Source organism: Mustela putorius, unplaced genomic scaffold (assembly GCF_011764305.1).
Source record: "Mustela putorius furo isolate JIRA1106 unplaced genomic scaffold, ASM1176430v1.1 tig00003898_pilon_pilon_pilon, whole genome shotgun sequence".
Lineage (NCBI taxonomy): Eukaryota > Metazoa > Chordata > Mammalia > Carnivora > Mustelidae > Mustela > Mustela putorius.
Window position 1 is genome coordinate 27,404,027 of NW_025422047.1, and position 18,046 is coordinate 27,422,072.

Consider the following 18,046-nt stretch of genomic DNA (forward strand, 5'->3'; position numbering starts at 1 on the left):
AAGAAACATAATATCGATGAATCCATATCTGTCAATAATTACTTTTGAATTTAAGCGGATTAAACACTCCATCCAAAAGACACAGGGTGACAGAATGGATTAAAAACAAGACCCACCTATATACTGTCTATAAGAGACTCATTTCAGACCTAGAGACACATGTAAATTGAAAGTAAGGGGATGGAGAAACATTTATCATGCAAATGGATATTAAAAAAAAAAAAAAGCTGGGTAGCAATACTCATTTTGGACAAAATAGACTTTAAAACAAAACTGTAACAAGACACAAAGGACACTATATAATAATAAAGGGGACAATCCAACAAGAATATATAACAATTCTCAGTATTTATACACCCAACATGGGAGCACCAAAATACATAAAAACAGTTAATAACAAACATCAAGAAACTAATCAGTAGTAATATAATAATAGTAGAGGACTCTAACACTCCACTTACACTAGTGCACAGATCATCCAAACAGAAAATCAGTAAGAAAATAGTGGCTTTGAACAACACACTGGAACAGATGGATATAGCACATATATTCAGAACATTCCATCCCAAAATAGAATACACATTTTTTTTCCAAGTACACACGGTACATTCTCCAGAATAGGTCACATATTAGGCTGCAAAAAAGGGCTCAACACATGCAAAAAGATCAAAATTATACCATGCATCTTTGTTGGCCACAATGTTATGAACCTAGAAATCACAAGAAAAAAATCTGGAAAGAGCACAAATATATGGAGATTAAATAATATGCGACTAAATAATGAATGGGTCAACAAGAAATGAAAGAAGAAATTAAAAATTACATGGAAATGAAAATATAATGGTCCAAAATCTTTGAGATGCATCAAAAGTGGTTCTACAAGAGATTTTATAGCAATACAGGTCTACCTCAAGAAGCAAGAAAAATCCCAAATAAAAAACTGAATCTTATACCTAAAAAGGCTAGAAAAATAAGAATGAACAAAACCCAAAACCAGCAGAAGGAAGGAAATAATAAATATTAGAGCAATAATAAATAATATGGAAACCAAAAAAGCAAAAATAATAGATCCATGAAACAAGGAGCTAGTTCTTTGAAAAGATCAACAAAATTGATAAACCTTTAGCCAGACTCATCCAAAAGAGAGGGAGAGGGAGGACTCAAAATCATAAATGAAAGAGGAGAAATAAAAAATGTCACCACAAAAATACAATGACTGTAAGAGAATATCATGAAAAATTATATGACAATAAATTGTACAACCTAAGAGAAATAGTTAAATTCCTAGAAACATATAACCTATCAACACTGAAGCAGGAAGAAATAGAAAATTTGAATAGACCAGTTACCAACACTGAAATTGAATCAATAATCAAAAAACTCCCAATAAGCAAAGGTCCAGACCAGACAACTTCACAGGGGAATTCTACCAAACATTTAAGGAAGAGTTAATACTGATTCTAAGAGCTTTTTCCCTGAAGATCAGGAATACTCTCACCACTTTCATTCACCATGGTGCTGGAAGTCCTAGCTACAATAATCAGACAACAAAAAGAAAAGACATCCATACTGGTAAGGAAGAAGTAAAACCTTCACTATTTGCAGAAGGCATGATATACTATATGGAAAATACAAAAGACTCCACCGGAAAACTACTAGAGCTGATAAATGAATTCAGTAAAGTCAAAGGATGCAAAATCAATGTAAAGAAGTCTGTTGAATTTCTATGCATTAATAATGAAGCAGCAGAAAGAGAAACAAAGAAAACAATCCCACTTATAATTGCACCAAAAATAAAATACTCCAGAAAATAAATCTCCCAGAAAATAAAATGACAAAGAAATGTATAGTGGGAAATAAATGAAAGAAAATTAAAGACTTGATCCAAGAGATCTGCATCTAAATTCAAAAAGAACAGAGAAAATGGTGTGCTAGAAATTACAAAAAAAAAAAAAAATTCCAAACTGAAGTAAGTCTAAAGATGGGAAATTGCCTCTGAGTGTCCAGCAAAATGAGTAACAACAAAAAGACTCAGATAAAAGCACATCATCCTGAAATTTCAGAACAATGTGAATATTAACACTATTATAAACAATAACAAACTTCATTAGAAAATAAATGTGGAGGCACATGGGTGGGCCAGTCAGTTAAGTATCTGCCTTTGGCTTAAGTCATGATCTCAAGATCATGGGATCAAGCCTGGGATCGAACTCCCAGGCTCCCTGCTCAGCAGGGAATTCTGCCTCTCCCTCTCCCTTTGCCCCACCCCCCTGCTCATTTTCTCTCTCTTCAAATAATAAAATCTTTTAAAAAACGTAATCGTGACTTTCTAGGTGAATATTTATGGTATCTGACTAGAAAAAACAATGAAAATCTGCCAGAAAGTTTGCTTTGCATCAGCTCAAGGATTAATACTACCACAGGTCCCCGTACATGCAACCTCCTGTTCTATCTTACTAGCTGGTAGTCAAGTGTCCCGATTAACTGGACAACATCGTTAGTCAGCTGACATTTGAAATTCAGTATTTTAGGAGTATCAATGTAGGATGTGTGAAAGCATGGGTCATATGTGAGATAATTATTTTACGGAAGTTAAGGATGGTCTGTAATAATAACACTAACAGTTACTGAATTACTGCATTCCAAGTGCTTTCCTTGATTTATTCCTAAAGATGAACCTTGTCTATCATCAGCTCCATTTTACAGATGAAGAAATTGAGGTTTAAAGAAGCCAGGCAACTTTCTCAGAGTGCTATGGCTCAGATTAGAATGCAGACAGTGTAGTTTTAGAGCCTGCGCTCTGGACTACTGTTCTCTTCTGCCTTAATACCTACTTAGAGAAATGTTGAAGGGGATAGAAATTTGGAAAATCAAGGAGGAAAGAAGTCTTCTCTGGTGGAGGTTGTGGTAGAATAAAGTGGAGTAATGCCAGACAGCAGGAGTCAGGAGGGAGAGGAGGCAATGCGTCAGAATTGAGAACTCAAAAGAATTGAGAACTGATGTGATTTCGTTAATGATCCATTTAACTTATGGAGATATGCTGATAAACTCCTTTACTGAATAGGGCAAGAATATTGGCATCAAAATGGATCTTTCTTCTGAGACTCTCCCTTCATCCCTTTCTTGTCTTTTTACTGCCATTTCTTTGACTTCTCATTCCCTTTAATCACCAGGCTTCACATTGCAAGCAGAGAAACCCAGGCTTGGCTTCTTCTGTTTTAACTTTCCTTCGTTTATATTTGCCCCCGGGAGTCTTGGCAACTAGGCACGGTGACAGTGACAGCAACCTGAAGGCAAAGAGGACCTGGTTCTCCCTCCCACCCCCGGCCTCATTAAATATGGTGCAGTTCCTACCAAGAGGGCTGGGGGTGGAGGCTGTGTGGGCAAAAGACACAGCTTCCAAATGTTCCTGTAAATATTCATAAAAACATGTCAGTGTTGCTAAACCCACAGCAAACGATAATCATCCATCCCCCTCCACCCTGCATCTTTTTGCTGTTAATCCTTTTGTCCATGTTGAAATCCTTCCCACAATTGCTTCTTCATCTAGCCCTGTGTTTTTGAATTGCTGCTAGCAACCCCAGCCTTTGCAGCCCTTCATGCAAGTCTGTGGCACCATTTTAAAAGCAGTGGTCCTCTGCTGCCAACAAGGGATGTAAATGACATAAGCCATCCTAGGGATGTTGCTTCTTCTCATCTTGATTCCTTACTCTTGGGGAACACAGCAAATATTCTGCCCAGGAACTGATGGGAATTTCTGAGCAACCTGGCACATCTGAAACATTTTTCTGACTCATTGAGCTGGCATATACTGCTAGATCAGCACTGGCCCTGCTCCACACAGCCTGTCACCAACAGTGGGTGTTGTTGTAAGCACTAGTTTTGATTGTGGCAAGATGGGCTCTCTGACTCTCCTCTTGTTCTGTTGAGTTCAGAAAAGGCATCTGGACTCCATTCACATTACATTTGACAGGAGTCCAAAACCTAAATGAATGTTGCTAATAAAGAACTGTAAGGAAAAAACATGTTGAGAACTACTGAGTGTATTCAACACATCAAGCTTGGAGCAGGGGGAAGGGGAGGAGAATGAATGCACTGGGTTAGGATCACCAACTGGAGGGCGAGAGCTCCGGGCTCTGTTCCTGGCTCTATCCAAGAATTGTGCCTCAGATTGCCTTCTTTAAATTGAGAATGCTTTATGGTACCATAGAGATTCCACATAACCTTGCATATGTTTAACTCTGCTGTTGGTCAACTAAGTCTCAAATGAACTAGTATTAATTGAACAACCACTCTGTGTCTAAGTCAATGGCTGCCAAGGGGTAGCTTTAGCTCCTGCATAATCTTTACTGGCTCCTTCTCTCCAAATTCTTTGATCTGGATAACTGGTATGTCCTCTTTCTTTTATATAGTACATTCAAACTTGGCCTATACCCAGGTCCCTTTTATCTTTCACAGGCATATCTTTTGTATTTCAAACTCTATCTTGGTCCCAGAAGACAAATGCACAGAAGAGGGTGGGGTTTTTGTTGTTGTTGTTGTTTTTAAGATTTTTTACTTATTTATTTGAGAAAGAGAGAGAGAGAACATGAGCAGGGGGAGGGGCAGTGGGAAAGAGAGAAGCAGACTCCCCACTGACCAGGGGGGCCCCATACAGGTATCAATCCCAGGACCCTGTGATCATGACCTGAGGTGAAGGCAGACATTTAACCACCTGAGCCACACAGGTGACACAAGAAGTCACCCAAATGTTGACTAAATGTCTAAATGGAGTTGGTCAGAGTTGGCTGAAAAATGTAAATACATGTAAACTTTAAGTATCAACAAAGACCCCCTGGACAGTGATTATTTTCTGTACTATCTTCTAAATATGATTTATCTGCAAAATATACATATACCACAGTAACTAAATGAGGAAGTTTTTAAAAGACTATCTTAAGTTTTAGGATAATTATATTATTATAGTTAAAATTCTCCATTCAAGTAACGTTTAGCTAAAATAGAATAAAATAAAATGATGGAATCTAGATCACCTTAAATTGATAAAAATCATATTATCTGTATGTGAAACATTGCCTGCCTTTATGTTATCTAATATAGAGGAAGTATGCCTTGGTCATTAAGAAGTGGTGTCACATGGGGTGCCTGGGTGGCTCAGCGGGTTAAGCCTCTGCCTTTGACTCAGGTCATGATCTCAGGGTCCTGGGATCGAGTCCCACATCGGGCTCTCTGCTCGGCAGGGGGCCTGCTTCCTCCTCTCTCTCTCTGCCTGCCTCTCTGCCTACTTGTGATCTCTCTCTGTCAAATAAATAAATAAAATCTTAAAAAAAAAAAAAAAGTGGTGTCACATGAATAAGAAACAAATATTCCTACTGAATATTTTTAACTGCTTTGTCCGGAGAAAATTTCAACCATCTAAGTTTTTGCAGAAATGTTATGATTAAAAAGTATGTTTTTAAATAGATTACCAGCTTGTGCTATAATGTTATGATTATACTTGTGTTAAGACTCTTTAGTTTTAGCCCATACCTCTGAGACCTTAAGCAATCTACTCTGAAGACCAGGAAAAGTAGAAAAACCAAAACCAAAACAAAAAAACTACAAATAATCTAATGCTGCTCTTGGTGGATTATTTTATGGTAGATAACCATGTCAACAGCTTTTCTGCCCAACAGGTGAAACACTGGGCCAGGAATTCAGAGTTGTGATGTGTCAAGCAAACATGTAATACACAGTGTTGATGGAACATATAATAAAGTATTAGCATATTATTTTGGGATAATAGAAGGTTGCCCTTTTTGAGGATGGAATTTCTATGCTTACATGTAACCATGTATAATTTACCCTATCTGAACAAGCAAGGACTGGAGCACAACATTCAACCTGCAAATATCTCTATAGGTAAAAAGTTTCAGTAAAGTTGGAAAAATATATTGGCTGACTTAAAGGGGAGAATAGTAATGAGTGCAATTGCACATGTGTTAAGTTCCAGATGTTGGTGAAGCAGTCAAACATCAAAGACCCTGCAGTCAGCTAGAAAGGTAAAATTACAGGTTGAGGGATAGATTTGGGATTCAGCTGCTGAAACTGTGTGAGCTGAGCTCTTAGAGAAGGAGCATATGCAGGACAGAGCAAGAGTCAAATGACCTGAAGCTTGTGAGATTCTTACGGCTATAAGTCAAGAAGGAAGTTGACAGAAATGTGGAGACAAGTCAAGGAAGAGGAGAATTGAAGAATGAATTTCATATTTGGATTAGAGCAGATCACTCATTTAATCATTCAGACATTAAACCAGTATGTAGAGTACTTATTTGTACCTGAACCTGTGTCAGAAGCTGGAGATATAAAGATGGAAGCTGTGTGTCTTGCCTTTTAGTACTGGCATAGAAAACCAAACAATATTACATGAGGTGACAATTGTTTTATTATAGAGATACTCATGGAGAAATTGCATGGAACTTTTGGGGGTAGTCTCCTTCAACCCTTGATTCCCTCCTAATTAACCAAATCCCCTCTCTCCATCCAGACAAATTTTGACATTTTCTATTTCCATTTCTTTTTTTTTTTTTTAAGATTTTATTCATTTATTTGAGAGAGAGAGAGAATGAGAGGGGAAAAGGTCAGAGGGAGAAGCAGACTCCCCATGGAACTGGGAGCCCAATGTGGGACTCTATCCCAGGAGTCCAGGATCATGACCTGAGCCAAAGGCAGTTGCTTAACCAACTGAGCCACCCAGATGGCTCCTACTACTTACATTTCTTTACCTCTTACTCCTCAGCTCACTCTATGGTAACTTTATGCAGCCACCACTCCACCAAAGTTGCTCTCAAGTTTCTCTGCTAAATTCCAGGATAATCTTCAGTCCTTATATGCTTGACCTCTTGGCAGGATTTGATACCTTTAATCATTCCTTCTTTTCAAAATCCTTGCTTTCTTTAGCTTTCCAAGATGACACAATTTCTCCCACTTTATTTATTGAAGACCCTTCTTCCTCTACCCACACCATAAATATCAGGGATCTCTGGAGCTCTCTCTCTTCTTATTATATGTACGCAAATTAGTTCTTCACCATATTCATTGTTATTGCTATCATTGTTATTTCATTGTCCTTCCTGCCACTCACTGTAAATTTGCAAGGCCAGGATTATATCACTCCTCTATTTCCAGTGCTAGCCCTAAGCATGACATGAAATTTGTGCTTAATAAATATTGAGTGTAGCTCCTGGGTGGCTCAGCCAACTCTTGATTTCGGCTCAGGTTACAATCTCAGGGTTGTGGGATCAAGCCCCAGGTCAGTTTCTGCACTCAGCACACAGTCTGCTTGAGATTCTCTCCTTCTGCCACTCCCCTCACTTGCTCTCCCTCTCTTTCTCTTTCAAAAATAAATAAATAAATCCTAAAAATAAATAAATATTAATTGAGTAAATGAATAGTTAATTGAGTCTAAGAATCCTTTACCGTAAGGTTGTACTTGAATTGGAGTTTAAAAGAAAAGTGGAAGTATCGAGAAAGAAATAAATGATAGATGATTGTAGAAATTTGTGGATTTTGAGCAGATGGGTGATATACCAAGATTTGAAAGTTGGGTAACTCCAGTGGCAGTGTTGGGGAAAGATAGGAGAAGGGGGTTCAGGGCAACTAATACTGCAATATTTTTAGCAAGAAGGCCGATGGTTATAGATAAAGTAAAAGGTAATGAATGGTTCGAGGCACAATTAAGAGGTTGAACCAATAAACATTAAAGATGGATTGGCTACAGGGAGTGACAGAGAGGAATTTTGGATGCCTCGGATTCCTTCACTAGCATAGGAAGCACAGGAGAAAAAGAAATTCGGGAGAAAAGATTAGGACCAAATGAGCCTTGAGTTTTTAAGTGTTCCATTATGGGTGCAGGAGTTAGAATTCATTATAAATTCTAGGAGTTCAGGAACCATGTCAGTTTAATCACATAGTTCATCCTAATGTTGGTGCTTGATAAATTCCTTTGATGGTATTGATGGAATACCACATTGCCAATACTGCATTACAGCTCCATCTAGGGGATCCCCTTTATACAAAGATGTGTGTTTATTTACTCATCCTTGTGGGGCTTTATGACTAGGTTGCCCTTTAGATGAACATTATCTATTTTTGCAGATGCTGTTTCAAAATTGATTAGTTCTCCGACCCGCCCACTGGAATCATCCAACCTATTGAAGAAGCAGAATGGGATGTGGATTATAGGGTTTCAGATAACACCAAGTCCCTTGTGAAAGGTATGTTATTTCATTGCTTTGTTCTGCTTTTGGAAGAGTGTAGCTGTGTTTTCTTTTCTCCAACTGTATAGGTCACAGCAATTTTTTTTTCCACCGGGAATTACAAGCTATACGGAAGATTTCCAGAGTAGAATCACAGTCTCACACAAATGCTAAATACAACTAATCAGGGCCTGGAAGGTACACAGAGGGTAATTAGTAGGTTATATTTGGGTCAGCACTAAGGTCATTTATGAGATACTACAAGAAAAAGACTGTTTGTCTTTCTGTAGGGAAAAATAGAAATATATTCATCTTGTACATTGTAATAGATGCATAAAAATGGGTTAAAGGCATTTTTGGTAATTTCACATGTATATGTATCTCTGTATGTAAGGTGGTTTTAAAGTACAAACTGAAACGTTTTACCATATTCTTAATGAGTATTAAAATTGGTAACAAGAAATTCTTATAATAATTTAGCTTATAAATATCTATGGAAACCATTCCTTTTATTCCTTCTGCCACTGTCTTAATTCAGGTCTTCATGATTTTTTTCCCCCTGAATGACTCCAATGATCTCTTAATGGGTATCTTAGCTTCAGTCTTTTCTGATCTCTCTTTAATTCATTCTTTGAATTTCTACCAGAGAGAGTATTTTAAAATACAAATCTGGCCATGTAACTCCCCTCCTTAAAATCCTGGTCTGTCTCTCTTACCCTTAAAAGATGAACCTGAACTTCTACTTCTCACATAAAGTAGAAGGCATCAAGCATGAGTGCTCTTAACTTTATTGAACTCTTCCCGTGTGTATACGTATTTTCAACTATTCCTATCTTTGCCTTCTCATCTTCCTTCTTTCTGGCCAAGGCAACGTTCTGGGCCCTTGATCTGTGTGCTTTTGCTCTCTGCTTCCTCAGCTCTCAGACCATCATTTGTAGCCATTCTCCTCATTCTCTACTTCTCTGCCACCTCATTCCTCTTAATATACAGACATGTCCAAGTTTCCTTGATTTTAAACAAACAAAAATCATTCCTCAGATGCAACAAGGCCAAAACAGAACTCATCATTTCCCCATACCATACCATCTATGGTTAACTGATTTTTGTCCTTCAAAACAGAGCTTATGTTGTACTCTCCATGCTCACTCTGTGTTATTATATCATTTTGAATATTTACCTATAAAACACTTCACATATTATAATTAACTATTTGTTTGCTTGTCTTTATTAAACTGTGAGCTTCTTGAGTGTGGAAACTGGTATAATTATTATCAGCAATTAATTAATTAATAGTACATATGTCAAAACATAATCTCGGGTCTGAACACTATTATTTTTCTAAAATTTCTATTTTTAGCTCTCATTTTGTCAGAAACTAAATTTAATCAGTCCGGTCTTTACCCACTTCCCTACTCCAGAGAAAACTGTGTGTAGATTCTAGGTAGGTATAAAGTACTGATGCTGGTGAAGGTGGGGCATGGGGTATGTCTGGGCCCAAGTTGGCCAGGCTGCATCCTCAAAACTTCCCATTCCTGGTTGGTCTTCATTTAATGTACATTCAAATGCCTATACCCTCCTGATCCAGACAACAAGCTGACTTGGCTTTCTCTCAGTTCTCTTCTCTTAAGAGACATGTAACTGGAATTTCTCCGGTTCTTCTCCCCTCCCCCAAACCCCCACTCCCAGAAATAAAGACGGTGGTTGAGCACTGAGTGGGACCTCATCTCAGGAAATAGCAGTGTCTTAGCTTTCTTAATTTCTGTCTCTCTCTCTCTCTCTCTTTCTCTGCCCTCTGGAATCAGCTTTTAAATCAAACTGGCTTTGAACTTTGCTTCCAAATCTGTTGGCATAAACTAATTGCCCTGAGTATTTCAGGGATTTGGGTTTTGAAATTCCAAATCCTAGTATATGACTTTGATCCTATCTACTGAAAAAAAAAAAGAATATCTAACTAAAACATAGCCTCACTAATGAAAAACTTTAACGATCAAATGTAAGAGGAGATTCAGCAGTAAGGGACAATTCTTGGGTTGGTTCACAGAGCAGCAATGTCAATGATTTTTCATATTCTTGCCTTCTCTCTTCTTCTCTATCTTCTGTAGTATTGGCTTTTTTCTCAAATTTGTTTCCTCATGATTTCAAGATGGTTGCCTTTCTCTCTTATTATTAGGGAACAATACTTACCATATATTTGGGGTTTTTTTTATTGTATTTATTTATTTAAATTAATTTTTTAAAATTTTAATTCCAGTATAGTTAATATACAGTGTTATACTAGTTTTGGTTGTACAATATAGTGATTCAACAGTCCCATGTATTACTCAGAGTTCATCAAGATAAGTATACTCTTAATCCCTTTCACCAGTTTCACCCATCCTTCCATCCACCTCAGTCACCATCACCTATCCAATGCATTCCCCCCACCCACCCACCTCCCCTCTGGCAGCCAGTTTGTTCTCTAAATTTAAGGTTTTCTGTTTTTTGGTTTCTCTCTTTTTTTGTCACTCATTTGTTTTGTTTCTTAAATTCCACATATGAGTGGAATCATATGGAATTTGTCTTTCTCTGACTGGCTTATTTCATGTATCATTACTCTCCAGGCCCATCCATGTCATTGCAAATGGCAAGATTTCATTCTTTTTTATGCCCAAATAATATTCCATTGTATATATTTATATTATCTCTTTTTTACCCATTCATCAATCAATGGACACTTGGGCTGCTTCCATATCTTGGCTATTTTAAATAATGGTTCTATAAACATAGGGGTACATGAATCCCTTTGAATTACTGTTTTTGTGTTCTTTAGGTAAATACCTAGTATTGCAATTACTGGATCATAAGAAAATTCTTTTTTTAACTTTTTGAGAAACTTCCATACTCTTTCCAGAGTGGCTGCACTAATTTGCATTCCCACCAACAGTGTGTGTTACTTTTTCTCCACATCCTCACCAATACCTGTTTTTTCTTGTGTTGTTAATTTTAGCCATTCTGACAGGTGTGAGGTGATACTTCGTTGTAGTTTTGATTTGTACTTCCTTGATGGTAAGTGATGACGAACATCTTTTCATATGTCTGTTGTCCATTTGTATGTCTTTTTTGGAGAAATGTCTTCATGTACAGAAATCTCTTGTATTTCTATACACCAATAATGAAGCAGCTCAAAGAGAAATCGAGGAATCAATCCCATTTACAGTTGTAATGAAAACGTAAGATACCTAGGATAAACCTGGCCAAAGAGGTAAAAGATGTCTGAAAACTGTAAAACTCTGATGAAAGTCGGGCGCCTGGGTGGCTCCGTGGGTTAAGCCACTGCCTTCGGCTCAGGTCATGATCTCAGGGTCCTGGGATCGAGTCCCGCATCGGGCTCTCTGCTCGGCAGGGAGCCTGCTTCCCTCTCTCTCTCTCTCTGCCTGCCTCTCCATCTACTTGTGATTTCTCTCTGTCAAATAAATAAATAAAATCTTTAAAAAAAAAAAAAAAACTCTGATGAAAGAAATTGAAGATGACACAAAGAAATGGATTAGAAGAAATGCTCATGGATTAGAAGGACAAATATTATTAAAATGTCTGTATTACCCAGGGCACTGAGTGGCTTATTCACTTGCGTATTCAAATAGTGGTTTCAGCTCAGGTCATGATCTCAGGGTTGTGAGACTGAACCCCACATCAGGCTCATTGCTCTCTACTTAAGATCCTCTCTCTCCCTCTGCCTCTCTCTCTCTCGCTCTCTCTCTCCCTATCTTAAAAAAAAAGTCTGTATTACCGAAAGCAATCTACACATTTTTTTTAAAGATTTTATTTATTCATTTGACAGAGAGAGAGAGAGAGCACCAGCAAGGGGAGCAGCAGGCAGAGGGAGAGGAAGAAGCAGCCTCCCCACTGAGCTGGAAGCCAATGCATGGCTTAGTCCCAGAACCCTGTGATCATGACCTGAGCTGAAGGCCAGCACTTATCCAACGAAGACAATCAGGTGCACTGCAATCTACACATTTAAAGAAATCCCTATCAAAATATGGACAGTATTTTGCACAAAACCAGAACAAACAATCCTAAAATTTGTATGGAACCGCAAAAGACCCCAAATAGCAAAAGCAACCTTGAAAAAGGAAAACAAAGCTGGAGACATCACAATTCCAGACTTCAACTTTATATTACAAAGGGGTAATGATCATGGGTGCTGGGGTGGCTCAGTTGTTAAGGGGCTGCCTTTGGCTCAGGTCATGATCCCAGGGTCGAGGCCCACATCAGGCTCCTTGCTCGGCAGGAAGCCTGCTTCTCTCTCTCCCACTCCCCCTGCTTGTGTTCCCTCTCTCTCTGTGTCTCTCTCTGTCAAATAAATAAATAAAATCTTTATTAAAAAAAAAAAGTCTTTTGGTACTGGCACAAAAATAGATTCCTAGATTGATAGAACAGAAAAGCCAGAAATAAACCAACAATTATATGGTCAACTAATCTTCGACGAAGCAGAAAAGAATATCCAATGGGGAAAGGACAGTCTTTTCAACAAATGGTGTGGGGAAAATTGGACAACAACATGTCTACAGATATTTTAGAATAAAATAATTAAAAAGCTGACTATAAGCCTTTATTGACCAATACAATTTTCTCCAGAGTTATTAATCAGAAAACCAGACTTTTCTTTAGGAGACCACCCAGATTTCAGTATTCATAGATCCTTTCTCAGGAACTGGTCTCTAATCTTCTGCCTGGCATATATACACTTGGCAGCCAGCATTACTACAGCTTAATAGCAGAGGAGGTTGAGAAGGTCTTCTCCCTTTCTACTATAAAAACTTTTTTTCAGTCTTCCTGTTTTTAGTGAGTATTTCACCCCAGCATTCCACCGTACCTAGTGTGCCAAAGTCCCAACCTTATCTGGTTCAATTTCTCTAATGAGTAAATAATGTAATATCTCCTTATATATACACAAGTATTATACTTTTCACATTACTCTTAATGTTGCTCCCTTCCTTTAAAAACTTGTCACAGATACTTTACTATGTCAGTACATGTAACTCTCTACCTGTTACCTAGAGGCATCATCCTTAAAATGAAAATTTTATCTGAAAATCATGTTACCTCTTTAAACAAAAATTCCCAATCAAATGGAAACTCATTTGCCTAAAAATTGGTGTGTGATATTCAACAGACCAATCATATCCAACATTATCTTAAACAAGCAGTAATAAATAAAAAATTTTCACAATTTATGTTGTGTTTTCATTGATAGAAGTTATATTTATGTTCCTCCAACCCTACCACCTTTCCACTACTCCCCATATTACTACACTCTGAGAACCCAAAATCTTTTCATGAAAAATCCAGTGGGTACCCCCATGCCCCATACCTCTATTTTAATCCAAATGAAAATTTCCACATAAAGCAATGAAAAAAAATTTTTAAGTAGGAGAGGGTACAGACTATATAAATGTCTTTTAGTCTTTCAATTAAATGTTTGGTTGAGTTGGTTAAGAATTCCTCTCTCCCCAAAACAAAAGAGAAAAAAACAAATTCCAATTTTTCTTTAAAAAACGTCTAATTTTTGCATTGTTTTTTCCTGAGGGGTTTTATTGGTCAAGATGATTGGAGGCAGTCAACAGAATCCACTCTCACTATGTTAAGCAAGTAATTAATATATTCAAGTACATTAGGTAACTTATAGGGAAGACTAAAGAAACATACTTGAAGGTAATAGTCTAAAATTAAATCATGCCAGAGAAGTGGCCTGAAGAAAAACATGCCATTGTAGGGGCACCTGGATGACTCATTCGGTTAAGCATCTGCCTTCAGTTCAGGTCATGATCCCAGGGTCCTAGGATGAAGCCTTGCATCATTGGACCCTCTGTTGGACTTCCTGCTCAGCAGGTAGTCTGCTTCTACCTCTGCCCCTCCTAATACCCCCCCACCACAGCTCATGCTTGCTTGCTCTGTCTCTCTCAAAATAAATAAATAATATCCACCACCAGGTGGTGGGTATTAAGGAGGGCACATATTGCATGGAGCACTGGGTATGGTGCAAAAACAATGAATCTTTGAACACTGAAAAAATAAAATTAAAAAATTTTTAAATTTTAAAAAATTAAAAAGGAAGGAAGGAAGGAAATCTTAAAAACAAACAACCAAAACAAAACAAAACAACACTGCCATTGTACCATTACCCTCCTTGATGCCACTTCTCTGTCAGGAGTTCATCCTTACAGCCACTGATATCCCCAAAGCAGGATACCTCTGACATAGGCCAACAAAATGGAAACTATTCTATTTTGTTGCTCATCTCTAAATTCAAGTCTCACTCAGATGATCTGTGACCTAGATCTAGAGTGGCTGAAGATTTTTTTTTAATAATAAGTATGTATATCAAATGTTTTCTAAGTTAGGCTGTTCTAAGTGCTTTACAAGTATGAAATCATGAATGCAAACATCACCTCTGCTCTCATCTTTAACAAAAAATTGAAATACTCTTCTTGTCCCTTTAAAATTTCTTTTTTTATTTTTTCTTTTGGTTTTGTAATTTTTTTCAGCTTTAGTAAGTTATAATTGATAATGCAGTAAACTGCACATGGTTGAGGTATATAATTTGTTTTTTTGACATATTTATGTACTTATGAAACCATTACCATAAAACATCATGATTCTATCCCTAGTCCCTAAAAGTTTCTCCTTACCATGTGTAAGCCATTCCACCTCCCTCATATTTCCCTGTCCCAGACAATTACAAAATTGTTTTCTCTTGCTTTAGTTTTCATTTTCCAGAACTTTATATAAATGGAATCATTATGTATTCTTTTTGTCTGGATTCTTTCACTCAGTATAATAATTTTGAGATTAATCCATGTGATTTTACGTATCAACAGTACATTCCTTTTCTTTTCTCAATAGTAGTATTCCATTGTATGGGTATAGCATATTACATTTATCCATTTATTATTGATGGATATTTGGGTTTGTTTCCAGTTTGGGACTATTACAAATAAAGCTTCTATGGATATTCATGTGCAAGTCATTGTAGAGATATATGGTTTCATTTCTCATGGGTAAGTACAAAGAAGTGGAATGGATGGGTAAATAGTAGCTGTATAGTCTACTTTTTAATAAGTTGCCAAATTGTTTGCCATAATTGCTATGTCGTTTTACATTAGCACAAGCAGTCCATGACACAGTTCCAGCAACTTCAGCTTCTCCTCAACAGCTAACATGGTCAGTCTTATTAATTTTAACCATTTACTGGGTGCCTATTATAGTTTTAATTTGCATTACCAAATTGATTAGTGATGTTGAGCAGATTTTGTGTTTAATTGCCTCCTCTATGTTCTTTGATGAAGTGTCTGTTCAAATCCTTTGCCATTTTTAATTGAGCTGTTTGTCCTAATATAATTGTGATAAGTTCTTTGTTATATAAATGTTTTGCTAATATTTTTTCCTATTCTGTGGCTTGGGTGTTCATTTTCCTAGCATTGTCTTTCAAAGAATAAAAGTTTTTAACTTTTTTGTTTGTAGTCCTATGTTTTTTGTGCAATATCTATAAAATCTTTGTCAAATTAACATATTTTCTATTGTTTTCATCTAGGAATTTTAGTTTTACCTAAAATAGTTTCACCTCTTATATTTAGATTTATGATCCATTTTGAATTAATTTTTACTTACAGTGTGAGATCAGGGTAGAGATTCATTCTTTTGCATGGATAATCCATTTATACTAGCGCTGTTTATTGAGAAAATAATCCTTTTCCCCACTGAAATTTCTTAGCATATTTGTCAAAAATTATTTGACCAAACCTAATTAGGTCTATCTGCAGAATCTCTGTTCTATTCCATTGAATTACATGTCTGTCTTCATACCAATACCACACTGTCTTGATTATTATAGCTTTATAATAATGCTCCTGGAATCAGATGGTGTTATACTCCAACATTCTTCTTTCTCAAGGTGTGTATGCATGTGTGTGTCTGTGTGTGTGTGTGACTATTCTAGGTTCTTTCCATTTCCATAAAATTTCAGAATCAGCTAGTCAATGTGCTGGGTTTTTAATTCTGATTCCACTGACTATATGTATCAACTTGGGTCAAATGTCAAATGACATTTCAAGATGTCATAAATACAGCACAGCTCTCTATTGATTAAGGCTTTCTTTAATTTCTCCCAACAATGTTTTGTAGTTTTCAGTGTACGTATCTTACACACATTTTGACAAATTTATCCCTAAGCATTCCATATCTTTAATGCTATGATAAATGGTATCATTCTTTTTTTCATTTCAATTTCTGATTATTTGCTGCTAGTATATAAAAATACAATTGGTTTTTGTATATTGGCATTGTATTCTGCAATGTTTCTAAATTTCCATATTAGTTCTAGTGGCTTTTTAGTCAATTCCATAGTATTTTCAGTATAAATAATCATGTTATCTGTGAATACAGATAGCTTTACTTTCCCCTTTCCAGCTTACATACCTATTTTTTTCCTTGCCTGGCTAGAATATCTGCTTTATTGTTGAAGAGAATTGGCAAGGGATCTAGGAATTCTAATTTAGGTAGGCAACAGGGTAAGAATTTCCCAAATATGAAAAAAACTAGATAAAAAGGGATGGAGAATCATAAATATGACAACCACTGGGAGAAAGGAGAGATGGGCAGGAAACAGAGAAGGGTGGCAGTTTCCCACGATGTGTTTGTTCCTTAATAAATGTATTTTGTGGGTGCCTGGGTGGCTCAGTGGGTTAAGCCGCTGCCTTCGGCTCGGGTCATGATCTCGGGGTCCTGGGATCGAGTCCCCCATCGGGCTCTCTGCTCAGCAGGGAGCCTGCTTCCTCCTCTCTCTCTCTCTCTCTGCCTGCCTCTCTGCCTGCCTGTGATCTCTCTCTGTCAAATGAATAAATAAAATCTTTAAAAAAATAATAATAAATAAATGTATTTTGTACCTGTTTGTGATATATGGGCATTCTCAGGTATAGGCTCCAGCATTGGTCTCTTTTGCAAATGTCAAAATCTGGTGCTCTTAAGTATTTAGTAAAGGTAAAAAGGCAGTAATTTATATCATATCATATCATATCACATCATAACATATTATATTAGGTATATAACTGGGCTCATTCTTCATCTGGTTTATCCTTAACTCAAGCCATTGTCCTAAGTCAGCAGCTTCATTGTTGTTACACATCTCTATTCTTACTTATTTACAAAAATTCAATGCTCAACTTTTACCTTTTAAATATGTTGATAACTGAGCAATTTCACACAGTTTTTTTGTGGAAGCCAGATGAGTCATTTGATTTATTCTAATTTTGTTTGCATGTTTATCAGCTAACACATAATGTATGGCTATTAATTACATATTTTGTCTAAAAAAAGTATTTTATCAATTGATTGAGTTGATCAATAAACACACTATGTCATCATATTTACTGAAGTTATTGATTAGAGTTAGCTAAATGAATGAAAAAGCCAGAACTGAGATATGTGTTGCATGAAAAAACAAAAAGGGAGGAAATCAGCATCTCTTTTATCTAATTTACGCAAAGCCAATATTTTCAAAGCCATACCTGATTACACAGAACTAAAACCTAGAAAGATGAATTCAAAGTGAGTTTAGAATCCAGGTTCCTGACACTCAAACAGGCCAAAGTATTTGAGAAAATTAGTGCTTCTCCAGAGATAAGCCATGACAGGTTGATCGTGACTGAACTTCTCAATGCACCAAATGTACATACAATGTCTCAATGAATTTTCACATTCTGAATTGAAATCTGGTTGTTAATGGCTTTGCTGCATAATATCCACAGAGAAGCCTTGATAGTGAGCAAATGATC

The 18,046-nt window shown here is 36.8% G+C and overlaps 1 long non-coding RNA gene across 1 annotated transcript in view; it reads left to right on the forward strand.

The window, feature by feature from the left end:
- Nucleotides 1-8,462, forward strand: part of LOC101689136 — a 30,297-nt gene extending 21,835 nt beyond the window's left edge. Inside the window, exon 4 of the long non-coding RNA XR_199645.3 lies at nt 8,137-8,462. This is a non-coding gene — a long non-coding RNA (uncharacterized LOC101689136). The remainder of the gene's footprint in view (nt 1-8,136) is intronic.
- Nucleotides 8,463-18,046: the final 9,584 nt, after the last annotated feature.